Below are 14,791 nucleotides of genomic sequence, written 5' to 3' on the forward strand. Positions count from 1 at the left end.
CCCCTTTCTTTTGTATCTCTGGTAAAGCTGACTGTGTGTGTGTCTGTCTGTCTGTCTGTGTGTGCAGAGATACAAAAGAAAGGGGATTGGAAACGAAATTTTTACGAAATTTTTGCGTGAAGCATTCCGCGTTATAGGGCGTGGCTAAAACTACAAAGGATTATATTTATAGTCAGCATGCTCATTACCAGTCTTGACTGCTCTACAATGTGCTGTACATAGAAACAGTGAAATTGATCATTTTTAATGTTGATTTTTCTAAAAAATAAAGAGAATTTAGCTCTAAAAAGTCGACTAAGCCATGCAGCCACTATTACTAGACAAATAAATGCTATGCAAGAAGAAATAGCCTTTACTATGAAGTCGTAGGAGGGACAGGCCCGTGGTGTGTCTAAAAGTATACTAAAGCAGTTTGAAGGACTATACTGCAAACGTTTATGAACAGTACAGCTTATCTATAGCATGAAGCCATTCTATGTAGCACTTAGATACATAATAACCAAGTCAAGCAATGTCCTTTGCTGTTTTGACTTCACAGGAGGGACAGAGAAAAGTTGACATAGAGTAATTCAAGCTAAACTCAAAAAAATTGGAAACAGAGTAAAGAAAACGGACTTAGAGCTTGTCAGTGGTATAAGCTTACTTCTCTCAAGTATCTCCCAGGCCCTGAGTGATCTCTAGTGGATAGAGAGCTAGAAACCAGGGATATAAAACTTTTCCATGTAATTATTTGCGAGTGCAATAATTACACGGAGTGCTTCACCGGATGTCAGTCCTTTTACATAGGGCGTGGGCGGTCGTTTCCAATCCCCTTTCTTTTGTATCTCTGGTGTGTGTGTGTATTCCAGCTATAACTGCTCAACGGTTGCAATGCGACGAAAACTAACAGCTTCTATAGGCTTCTAGCCACGTTCTCTTGGATTTTGATTCGTGGATTAGCAAACTAAAGCTTCTTTCTCGAGTTATGGTTAGTTTGACTCACATTGAAGGCTGTTGCAGTCTTTTCAGAATCTTTCATAGCATCATCTGTCCGCACAAACTTTCTATTCAACATATGAGTTAGCCTTGCACTAAAGCGCTAGCTTTTTGTTAGCTACAATACTCAGAAAATATCTGTTAAAACAGCTAGCTAGCAGTAGCCATTTGTGAAATTGATCTCTTTGGACACACCCTTTAATTAGTGGATGTAATGCGCATGCGCGCTCATTCCCCATGTGTGAGAAAATAAGGATCCAGATCCAGATCCTCCTGGCAGAATCATCTTTGTCTTGAGGGCCTGGTAAGCCACAAAACATATAACAATATAGATAACAATATGCATGTACACAGGTCTTTTCTTCTTAGATATTATATACACTGAACTACAGATCCTGGAAGAATCAATTTTCTTCTTTCTTGAGGTCCTGGTAAGCCACATAATACAATAAATAACAACAATAGATGCATGTAAATAAGTCTTTTCTTCTCAGTGACTTTATATAGATAAGCTAACTTTAATATAAAATTCATTATAGATAACACTCTAATACTTTAAGCGAAAGCAAAAACATGGCGAGAGGCATTAGCACAGCGCCAGCTTGAACACTAGTTATGTCATGAAGACAATTAAATATATTAATTAATATGCATGAACGTCACACATATAATTATATGCATGGTAATTCCGCCCCAGGTCACAATCTTCACGAACATAAGACACTACTGCATCTCTGTATTGGAGCTTGTAAACCTATATTATTATTAGAGAGATCATTAATTTATAGAAATACAAAGTATACCCCTGGGATGAGGTAATTTGTGCAGATTGTGACATGTATTTGCCTAGCCTGTTGAATTTGGCAATAGGTTGCAATCTTCAAAACACAATAGTGAGCTCATAAGAGGTTTGCAAGACCCAACAGGATATAATGCACATGCACTGCTTCCTCAGCTGCTCCTCCGTCATTTCGATCATTCGTGCTGTAGCTATACCCAAGTACTTTGGTTTACATCACTGACGGAACGCAACATTATTATTATTATTCAAGCTTTACAGTCACAGTTTGAGGTGATGATATAAAAGAAATAGCTTGGAAAATTGTGACTGACAGACGTCATGCTGCCCCTGAGTATACTTAATGGGGACAAAATTAAGATCGAGATGGATAAATTGATAACACTAGCTATAGTTCTGGTAAGTTCTTATGCAGTTCGCGATACATCTGTTACAGGGACTGAATTTGAGGACCGAAGTGGTTTTCTGTGAAGTGCATGACGAGTTAGGTGATACGAAGTAGGTAGATCTAGGTAGTGGGCAGATCAAGCATTCCAAAGCTTTACTATAATTATGGTTGAAATAGAAGTGACGGGTGGTATTGTAGTGCGATAACCAAATATAATTATCTACAATTACAATAAAATAATTATACCCTGTATATACAGTAGACATAATTATCATCAAATTCATTCGTACCAGTCACAGTAGTGGAATTGATTGCAGACACAGAGCATTCCTTGTTTCTGAACATCACACAAACTGTGTAAGCATCTCCAGGAGATTGGTCTTAGAAATCGATTTCAACTGAACTTCCATTAAATAATGTGGTAGGAACACAATTTTCTCCACTCATTATGTATCCGAACATTTGAATGGGTGTAGTATCAATAGAAATTTCCTGGAATCAAAAATCATTAATTTACCCAGAAAACAACAAAAGCAATAACTGTACCTGGAATATTATTTGGAGCTTCAGTACTTCATTTTGGATTATGAAGGAGCTGGATAATGCTGGAGTCCCCAAGTCTAAATGTGACACCACATTATTGAGCTCAAGTATATGCAGTCACAGTGCACACATACCTGGATTGATCACAGTGATATTTGAGGTGTCTGGCGATAAGAGTACATTGAGTGTGAGTGGTGTCACAGTCACTGTTTGAATCTCACAGTAAGAAAGGCTCTCTCCAGCTAATGATAGAGATGTGTTGGTGGTATTGTATACTCTTCCATTCAAGTTAATGGTGTAGCCAGTGATACATCTCTGGTAAGGTTGGTCCAGTGGGTCCCACTCCAGAACAGGACATAAACTGTTGGTTCTCAGATTAGTCATCCAGTTAGTTAAAGAAGTCATATCTGTAGTTGCACAAAAGACAATGATAGGTAATATAGCTATACTGTGAAATCTGATCAAATTACTTACTTATAACATTGAGTGTGTGGTGTTGCCAACTTGTGGAAAAGACGCACTGCCACCAGCGAGGCACGTCACCACAGTACTATTCAATGCTTCAGTGGCAAGTATCTGAAAAGTTGAGCTCAGTGTATATACCCTGAATTATCACTGATCATGGTGACAGTGAATCGACCACAGACGTCTTCTTGCACTTGCAGCTTGGCATCATGGGAAACCACTGCAATGCAATACATCGGACCGCTGACTTGCCAGCGAGATAGCACACGAGCAACATTAGCATGAGTACAAGTGAGAGAGACCAACTCTCCAGGACACACTGTCAGCAGATCTTCCTCTTTTGTGATGTCAGCAGCCAGAGCAACTATATACATGCATGAAGATTATTCATCATAAATACAGTGAACAATGGTCGCACCATTACGACACTATATATAGAGCTATAACTGGTCTATGAATTCTAGCTACAAAACTTGCACTTGACTTCACTGAAATAATTAACTTACAATGATCTAAATCTAGCTGCAGCAAAAGTGCCCATGACAACAGTACAATCTAGTGATGTTAAAGAAAGTCATTAACATTCTATCCAAGTAACTTTTAACTCACAACTTTATTTTTCAGCTTGGTAGACATGGCTATACCACCAGACGGAGTGCATTTTAGATGGCCTGATATGAATATCATTGAGTATCACACTGATTGATTTGAAATTTCAGAAACACAACCTTTACCAACCTGCCCCATGCACTGCATCAAGAAATATGACTTCAGAAGGTAGCTTGCTGTGCATAATATTTGGGACGATAAATTAGTACCTACCTTGCTCTGTCGCATATCGTGTAGATTAAAGTAATAACGTGAATAATTATGAAATTGTGCCCATCCCCCCTCCAGTTCTTGCAGCAGTACCATGCATGTATATATACCAGTCGCTGCTGCAACTGTTCCACATCAATCATCATTCATGATCAACAGAGCTCTCGACTCATCATGTTCATCATTCAAGTAATCATAAGTTTGTACAGTAAATAATAGCAAAACTGTAATAATTATTATCAACTCATACTCTACATGCAGCCCCTTATCAAATGCTCGTACATTTCTAGCCTTGTGTAAGGCCTATATCTATCCGATTTAATCAACATTGTACTTCTGCATGATTATAGCTACACTTTAGACAAGACAATTTATTGTGGAACACTCCCCTCTGTGTACCTACCCACCTATGCATGTCAAAGACTGTGGTGCATTTATTTAAAGTAATGTTATTGTGCAGATGAGATGTGCCACCTCAATACACTAAGAGGGAGACCATTAGTTTTCCAATAATGTTAAATCCCTTTAAGGTCACAAAGGTATGTACTTGTCATGTGAATGAAATCTGCAGATTCTAATACTCCTATATACTGGAGTTTGCAGAATCTTTGAAATAAAAGTGTTGAGCACTGCATGCATGTGGTTCCTTATAATTATGGGAATGCTCATATACATTATTTTAAGTAGTTAAACAGACCGCAGTGTGTACACAAAATCCATATATAAGGAACGCGTAACGCTCTACGCTTTTACTGGTGTGTTGTAAAGATTCTGTAAACTCCAGTATAGGAAAACCAGAGGCAATATAATTATTTGCTCTTGCATTTATGAGAAATGTTGGTGGACGATCTGATATGTTACAACTAATTAAAACAAGATGTGTCTAATTTCACTATTGGAACAAGCTTTTCTGGTCTAATAGAATTCAATGATACACCATCTGGAGTGTACTCTCGTACAGACACAGCTCAAAGGGGAGAGTTCACTATCATTTAATGCACGGACTAGCGGTCAGCCAGACAAAATTACAGAGTGATCCCAGTGATGATCTCAGTGATAGACATAAGGGACTGACCATAATTGCAGATAAAGAGAATGATGAGCTCTCAATAATAATTATATGCTCTTAGCAGTGATATTGATATGACTTCTGTTGATGCTTTCATGGCTATTAATTGTATCGACTTTTCAACAGCAAGAGATTACCAATAATTATTTCATATTCTCATCAGATGCAACTCTGCAGCTGGCGGAGGATTTTTTGAGAGTTAGTTTCTCATCACACCATGTCAGAATGACACTAGTATTCAAGTGAGGCCATCACAAACACAGCTTCATCCCTCCTGGGTGAGCCCAAGTGACTTCATCACAGGTAGAATTGACCTATAGACGACCTTTCAATCGCTTTGATGCTCTGATGCTTAGCAATTTTTTGATGATTTGACAGGCACCATCATTACATCTAACAAGCAATTGTTTGTTTTCAGTGGCCATCAATGTGGAACTCCTACCAATAATGGAACTTGGGATTATCTTGTAGAGCAAATTCCACCACACCCAACATACTGTGATATGTTTCTTCTTGTACCATTTGATGTTCGATAAAGTGGTGAAGTATATGTATATATACTGTCAGTGATGACGCCTTTTTACAAATTAACTGTCCATGCATGCATGAGCCAATCTCTGCGAATGGAAATAGAATCAGTGGCACTGTCTGATTCTGGGGGCTCTTTCACGGCCATTAGAATGTGCATGGAACACCACAGTTAACAGTCACACATTTTGCAGCTTCCAGTCGTGTTGTCCAGTTTCAGTCATGAGTTACACTTGGGAATTTAATTGACAATGAGATTGGCAATCCCTCTAGTGTATACACCACCTGTTGATTCCTATCTGACTCGGCATAGTGTCACAAATCTGTCAGATCCTTTTTCTTTGTATCTCAGCTATATTATATATACTCTCCAGGAAAGAAACTATGAACTAAACACTCGAGGATTGCTTGTCAATGGAAATGTATTCACACCATCTGATAATTTCACGACAATTGATTACAGTGGGATTTGTATCGAGGGAGCCATTTGCATGCATGTGGACAAGGGAGTTACTGGATCCTTAGGCAAAAGAAGTTTTGATTTACAATTTTCTAGTGATGTGCCATGGCATTCTGAGGGTTTGCATTATTATGGTTTTGCTAGGGTCGTTTCATTTTCTTACCATCTATACCGTTTGAGATTGAGACCGATAGGGTGTAAGTTACTTAAGTATAAGTATATATGTAAGTATTCTTATATTTTACTCCTCCATGCATGCAGTGCATGGGCTGATTGAAACTCGAAACATGGAAACCATTGGTCAAGTGGAGTTTATGATGATAAGAGTCCAATTCAGTATAAAATATATACGGACAAGAGCTTTTGCTGTCACTTCTGCATGCAATATAGAAGGTATTGTCAGGTTCTTTATTTATACACATTGTAAAATTCAGGGGAACGATTTTCACATGTGGGCTTTATGTTTCAAAATGATAAATGGCCCAAGAGCCTTTTAGCTACGTAATGCTTGTGTTCATAATAATGGCCATGCATTCTTCACTTCATGATCAATTGTAGGGAGATAAACACAAAACGTTCTGATGCTGTTCTTTTGTTTACTTGCAGGAGGACTACATTTCAATTGGTTTGCTCCGAGGTACTGGCAATAGTAACTTGAGATGGAGAGCTGGTAATTCAGTGCCCAATCGATTTATTGTGCCCATAATTGATGATGACATTCCGGAACCAGTTGAAGTATTAGAGATTGTAGTTGAATGTGAAGATAAAGGAAACTGTTATCTACCATGCACGACATCTACTTACACCATTATATATATTATATAGATGATCAAGGTACGTAAACGGTCATGCATGCTTATCCTCTTTGTATAGTGTAGGTGATTTGGAAGGGGTCAAACTGCCGTACAAATGGTTGGCAGTGGAGAGTCTACATGACGCTATGTTATTCAATGAGAAGACCGACGTGGTGTGTTCCTATATAGTATAGTTACGATATAGCAATCAGTGCCTTCTCAGAAGTGATGCTCGACTTTAGTTATTATGGGCCCTTAAAAAACTTAGTCGCTTGACAGTACTAGCTACTACGACTATAGCCTTGTCTCCCCAATATAATAGAGTGGTCGTATGGTGTGACTGTACGTATGTGTGGGAGATTTTCAGTAGTGGCCGGACCGGACCCCCTACCCTGGAGTGGATCGAAGTCTCTAGTGGTTCTACTCAGAGAGGGCAAGAGATTGGAACCTCCCCAGAATACTGCCTGCTCTACAGATATGTACGCGCACGTTGATACCTAGCAGGAAAATTTCAATGTTTTTATGTAAGTATGTCACGGCAACTTTTGAGCTATAGTTATTGCATGTAAGCCGATCGTACTACTACTATACAGGGTCTTGGCTAGCTGTTGTACCAGGAATCTGATGAGAGGCCATCCTTCGATGAGCTAGCAGCTGAGTTGGAGAAGTTTTGAGCTCGATGGTGGGCTACGTGAAACTGAACATGAAGCTAGTTGACGTAGTTGATGAAAAACACAGTATAAGCAATTGAAAGTTTGGTCCCTCTGACGCATATTAGCTGGTATATCAGGTGAAAAACCTTTGCGAATGAGCCAAATCTTGACCTTTTTCAATCTGGCGTTTTGCCGGGCAAGGATTGTGTGTTTCTTTTGAAGTTGATGCTGCGAAATATTCTACATACAGTTTAGCATTTCTGCAATCTTTATAAAGAACTGTAACGCACAATTTAAATTTGCAATAAAGTGTCTTGAATTTATGAAGCGTTATGAGTTTATTGTGTTTTGGTCAGGTTAAGGTCGTTATTAATAGCATAGAAACGAATGCTGCATATCTAAAAGCCAAAGGACCATGATCACATCCACTCGCCCAAAGAACAGATGAAACTTCTTGAGGCCGCTACTGAGGAGGTTGCTATGGAAACAAATGCTGCATACCGGTTAAAAGCCAAAGACCATGATCACATCCACTCGCCCTAAGAACATATAATTGCTGAGGCCGTTACTGGGGAGGTTACCATGGAAACAAATGCTGCGTACTGGTTTAGTACCGAAAATCAGTTACAAATACTAGTTGAACAAGTAACGGAGTCTATATAACAAAATGCAAAGTGAACACGAGCTACAAGAAATCCAGCCGAACAAGTTACTGATTCAGCTCACCATTTCAACAGTGACCCACAATCTCCATGCATGCATTACTAGCGTATGAATCTGATCGCATGGATTTCATGGGATTAGCTAGGCCAGTAAACCTGCTCTATAATGTAGATATAGTACTGCACGGACAATCGTAGCAAACGGTTACTATTAATTTTGTAGTCGACACCTATTTTCGATGTCAGTGATGTTATAATTATTATACTTTTTATATTATATTCGTGGCGTTATAAATGGGGTAGCACGACATAGAGATCGAGGTAGAGTAAATATATAAGTATAATTTGAATGAATTGGCGTACACGTAATACGGTATGTATATACCTGGGCATGCCATAAGAACCAGGGGAGGGACAGAACCTACCTGCTTTTCAGACTGTAGCTAATAATTATAGCTTTATACGCAGATTATTTCATTTCAATGCCGCCTCACCCGGACGCTTCACCCTCATTTTATTTGTACCTCCTACCTTAAAACGGCCCTGCTGGGACCACCACCTGTTATATCACATTGCATCATCACTACAAAATGGCTGCCTGCACTTATATAGATACCAACATTTGTTAGGTGTAGGAGGTTAAGGGTAGTATAGGATCCATTTTTTGTGCATGAGGCTACACCCGCGCCGCTACTGCATTTCGATGTTTAAATAGGTGGTTTGAGGAGCCTCTAATAGACTATTGGAACAGTCGAAATACTCGATTCTTCGCTTTCTCATAGAATGGATCCTTATCTAGACTACTTGTCAGTTACATGTACATAGGATCTTATTAGATCTATAGTGGTTGATCCTTACCACTTCGGTGGCACAACAATGTCTATCTTAAAAAGCAAAACTGTGAGTTAGATCTATATACTTGTACAGAACATAATGATTATACCATATAGATTCTCCTCTTCTCATGGGCACTTTTTTTTGCAGCAGCTAGATCTACTAGATCACTGTAAGTTAGTTATTTCAGTGAAGTAAATTGCAAATTTTATGGCTAGAATTCATAACCAGCTAATATAATGCTATACAAATTTGTGCAACTCTGTTTCGTCAATTTCTATAATTATACATGTATATAGTTGCTCTCGCTGCTGACATCACAAAAGAGAAACCACTGACAGTGTGTCCTGGAGAGTTGGTCTCTCTCACTTGCACTCATGACAATATTGCTAGTAGGCTAACTCGTTGGCAAGTCAGTGGTCCGGTGTCTTGTGTTAGGTTAGTTCTCCATGATGCCGGGCTGCAAGAAGAAGACGTATGTGGTCCATTCACTATCACCATGATCAGTGATAACTCTGGGTCTACACTGAGCTCGACTTTTCAGATACCAGCCTCTGAAACACTAGACACTACTGTGGTGACGTGCTTCGCTGGTGGCAGTGCATCTTCTCCACAAGCTGGCAACACCACACTCAATGTGTTAAGTACGTAATGTGACCAGATTTTACCTTTTGTGTAACTATATACATGCAGATATGACTTCTTTAACTAACTGGATGGCTAATCTGAGAACCAACAGTTTGTATCCTGTTCTGGAGTGGGATCCAGTGGACCAACCTTACCAGAGATGTGTCATCGGCTACACTATCAACCTGAATGGAACAGTGTACGTACAATACCACCAACACATCTCTATCAATAGCTGGAGAGAGCCTATCTTACTGTGAGACTCAGACAGTGACTGTGGCACCACTCACACTCAATGGACCCTTATCGCCAGATACCTCAAATATCACTGTGATCAATCCAGGTATGTGTGTAATGTGACTGCATATACTTGAGCTCATTAATGTAGTGTCACTTCAGACTTGGGGACTCCAGCATTATCCACCTCCTTCTTAATCCAAAATGAAGCACTGAAGCTCAAAATAGTATTCCAGGTAGTGTTATTGCTTTTGTTGTTTTTTGGGTAAATTAACGATTTTTGATTCCAGGAAATTTCAATTGATATTAATTGCACCCATTCGAATGTTCGGATACGTAACAAGTGGAGAGGATTGTGTTCCTACCGCATCATTTAATGGAAGTTCAGTTGCAATCGATTTCTCAGACCAATCTCCTGGATATGCTTACACAGTGTGTGTGATGTTTAGAAACAAGGACTGCTCTGCTATTAGCTCCACCACCGTGACCAGTAAGACTGTGGCATTTTTAATAATTAATATTGATTACTGTGCTGTATGTTTCAGTTCCAGCTACAATGATTACCATACAAGAAGTCACACCATCTGACACTAGTTACACAGTCCGCTTGTCCCTCCCCTTCACTGGCTACCCTCCCAGTGACCTGCTCATTGTCTCCACCCTCTCTCCCCCACACTCGAACCCAATCATCCTCCCTTTCCCCTCCACAACCAACCAAATCACGGTGATTTTCACTGAACTCACTACTGGAGTCGTCTACACATACACCACTAGAGTTGTTTTGGCCAGCAACCAATCAAATAACGTCGTATCTCCAGTCTCTAGAGAATTCAGAATATTGGCTCTACATGTATTAAGAGGTATGCTACATAGACGAATAACTGGTAGATAGTGAAACAATAACTATCAACAGCTAGTATACAAAATATAAGCTTATAGACGTGTTTACTAGTAGTTAGCCCGCTATGATAATCATACTCACTACACTGTAACTCATGCATTAATTCTCAAATGGAAAACATGTATATACATGCACACATGCAGAATCTGTGCGGTCCCTCTCTATTGGTGAAGCAGTGGCAGTCAGTGTGGCAGCTACATTCATTATTTCCATAGCGATTGGACTCTTGTTGGGGATGTCTCTAACGTACTGCATTATGTATTACAGGAATAGGGGACACTATACAGTAAGACAGCGACAGGAAGAAAGCATTCAACCCACTGTGCCAAGTGGTCCTGTTTATGAAGAGGTTACTCCTATCCAAGAAGGAATTGAGCTGAAACTGAATGAAGCGTATGGACCGTTATCATGCATAGCTTAAACAGTTTAAAATAAACTGTAAACTGTTTAGACGCAGTATGTTGTGTGTGCAATAAATTTATAGTACAGGTGTACGTAGTTGTAAGTGAAAATATCCTTAACTCTGCGTATATTGAGTATCACTTGATTGCAAGACAGCCCGGTCTGTAGATGATGACATATAGTTGTATAGAATGAAGAGCATGCACGCATGTAACGTATATACCCGATTTACAATAACCTGTTTCTTTCCATGCAGTGATCAGTTATTAAAATAGCTCAATATACAAGGTCTTGCTATGTGCATGTAAAGTGAATAATTATTAATTAGTGACTATAAAATTAATAATTAGCATCATGCATGCATGGTTGCATAATTAGCTAAACAAACTCTCTCAACTGGACCCACGTGTGGGACCCTTGTCAAATAAGAGACCCACTTTGGACCTTCTCGCAAACCGTGGACCCATGTGGGACCTGTGGGACCCTTATCTAACAAGGGACCCACACTTTGGACCTTCTCGCAGACCATGGACCCACACTTTTGGACCTTCTCGCAGACCATGGACCCATGGTGGGACCCTTGTCAAACAAGGGTCCCACACATTACTGCTTTTTGCTACGTCACTAAATATTGACAGCAAAAATGATGCTTCCTAATCTGATGCTCCAAAAATTGGGCAAAAATACATATTATTTTTTGGAGTAATGTTGATTTTTTCATTTTTATTACTGCCAAATGAGAGTAAGTCAAGAAAGTGTTAGTAGTTGAAAGTAATGATGTTGAAGAATGAAACTCTCCACACACACACAGCAGTTTTTCTTGCAGCAGTACCACTCATCCATCTACATGTTGATGAGGAGTTACTGGATCCTTAGGCAAAGGAAGTTTGTTTGATTTACAATTAAATTTCTGGTGATGTGCCATTCGGGGGGTTTGCATATATGGTTTTGCTAGGGTCGTTTCATTAATTACTTACCCTATATCGTTGAGATGAGACGGATAGGATGTCAATGTATCCTATTATTATTTTACTCCACTTTTTTCCTCTAGTGGCCTAGAAAGCTCGAAACATGACTGTTTTAGAAACCGTTGGTCAAGTGGATATGGGTTCCAAATTCAGTACGGACAAGAGCTTTTGCTGTCACTAAAAATGTGTCTGCAATAGAAGGTATTGTCAGGTTCTTTATTAGGGGGCACTTTCAATTTTCGCACGTGTACTCCATGTTTCAAAATGATAAATGGTCCAAGATACTCCTTTAGACTACGTATATGTATAATAATGGCCATGCATTCTTCACTTCAATTGTAGGGAGAAAAACACAAAACATTCTCAGGCTGTTGTTTTGTTTACTTGCAGGAGAGGACTACATTTCAACTGCATGGTTTGCTTCGAGGTACTAGCTGGCAATAATAACTTGAGATGGAGAGGAGCTGGTATTTCAGTGCCCAACAATCGATTTATCGTGCTCATAATTGATGATGACATTCCGGAACCAGTTGAGATTGTAGTAGAATGTGATGATACTGAAAACTGTTATCTACCACGACAAACTTACACTATATATCACCGTTATAAATGATCAAGGTACGTAAACGGTCATGCATGTTTATCCTCCTCTTTGTATAGTGTAGGTATAGTGTGCCTACAATTGATAGCTTGTGCATGGACTGTGTGTGCAGTAACACATGTCTGAGGAATTATTATGGTGATAATAATTGTAAATGGTAAAAATCACAAGAGTAATATGCTAAACCTATAGCTTGCTGCATGTGTAAAGTTATTTTGTGACCATAAATTAGCATCATGCAATGGTCGCATAATTCTAGCTAGATCTAGCTGTATTAATAATACATGCAGCTAGTATTGTATTAGTATAGTTGAAAGAAACGATGTTGAAGAATGAAACTCCCTCCCACACACAGCAGTTTTTGCAGCAGTATGTATCTACCACTCATCCATCTATATACCATGCAGTCGCTGCTGCAACTGTTCCACATCAACCGTCAACAGAGCTTTCGGCTGGAGGAGCCCAATCGCATGCATCATCATGTAAAGTAATTACGAGTTTGTAGACTGTATAATAATAACAAGGCATTTTCAACTCTCTTAGTTTTTACAAGCCCTGCCCTTTTCAAAATAACCAGCACTTATTGCCTTTTTACCTCTGCATGAGATCAAAGGAATAGCAGTGCCAGTATAATATTATGGCATGTTGCACTGGGGCAAAGTGACCTTTTTGAGACTAGAGCCCACCCTCCACCCAAATTATTGCTTTTATAGTGAAACATAAATGAGACATTTGTGGTTCCGGTAAATGCATGGTTTCAATTAATGCACTTATACTTATACAATAATTATTGTAAATCCAGCCACTAAAAACATCAACAAAAACTACCATTTTACCTATTTTTTCACATCTATGCAGCAAGTGGTTTCTATGCTGGTTTCTATATTCAGAAAATGGTTTTCAACAAATTAGTTATTAGATTGTACAAGGGCCTTTTAGGCCCGATATCATTATCTACAGTACTACAAGCTAGGGCTAATAAACTGCTTGTGGCACGAATTGCCATGTAATAACTATTACATTGTCACCGACTGTTTCCAATCCCTGTACTGTAGGACTAGACTACCTAGCAATAGACTAATAGCCTAACTTTAGCCAGCACAACACAATCAATAACAATCAACCATCCAAACTATCACAACAATCACAAAACTCAACCAAAACACACCACAGGCTCTCTTCTATCACCTAACACACAGCCATTAAAAATCACCTGACACACAGCTATAATAATTCACAAAATAAGCATATTACACACATCCTACACAATAATGTCCATGCAGTCCCATTACAAGCCTTTACAAGTACTTTGAAACTATATATACTTTTAAATTGCCTACATATTTTGTAGCCTTGTGAAAGAAGTTATCGGTAGTTTCCAGGGGGAAACTATTCGGCGTGCTTGTCGTGGTTAATATTAATAATAAATTATTTATCAATGTGCATGTGCTGATACCTGCGCATGCAGCGTTCACATAGGTGCAACCGGGCGTTACACCGACCACATTAGAAATGCTGCAATCAAATTGGGCTGCAAATAATTATAATTTGACAATATTATAATTATAACTGGGGAAGCACGACATACAGATTGAGGTAGATACAGTGCAACAACCAAATAAAGTATAGAGTATAAAGGTATTGAAAACTAAACTATTGGTGCATGCATATATATATATAATTATACATAATACGACATGCCAAGGGGGCAGAGCCTCCTGGTTTTCAGACTGTAATAGCTATGCAGATTATTTGATTTATATAAGCAATAGTTATTACATGGCTATGAGTGTCACAAGCTGTTTATTATGCCTCGGTGCACATGTGCAAGTGAGGTGTGTTTGTCTGTGTGTCATGTCTGTATAGCAGGTATATTTCGAGGGTATACATTTTTGCAGAAGACCATAAGAAATTTTGCAGATTCAGGAATAGTCTTTTGATGCATGCATGCGATATTAGTATCTGCGAAAACTGCTAACGTTTATACCGCCGAAATAATATACTCGCTACATAATACGATATATATATACGGTACTACTCAAATTCCGAACATTTTTATTTTGAGC

General features: G+C 39.0%; 1 protein-coding gene and 1 long non-coding RNA gene across 3 annotated transcripts in view; one reads left to right on the top strand and one right to left on the bottom strand.

Moving 5' to 3' along the window:
• The window catches only part of LOC135349686 (uncharacterized), a 134,224-nt gene that overhangs the window by 78,108 nt on the left and 41,325 nt on the right, over positions 1-14,791 (top strand). The gene's annotated exons all lie outside the window — the stretch shown is intronic.
• Positions 3,436-3,862, bottom strand: LOC135350475 (uncharacterized). Its single transcript, XR_010399161.1, has 3 exons — positions 3,780-3,862; positions 3,677-3,725; positions 3,436-3,534 (listed from the first exon to the last, which is right to left on the bottom strand). It is a non-coding gene; the product is annotated as an uncharacterized LOC135350475 (long non-coding RNA).

This window comes from Halichondria panicea, chromosome 1, assembly GCF_963675165.1.
Source record: "Halichondria panicea chromosome 1, odHalPani1.1, whole genome shotgun sequence".
Classification (NCBI taxonomy): Eukaryota; Metazoa; Porifera; class Demospongiae; order Suberitida; family Halichondriidae; genus Halichondria; species Halichondria panicea.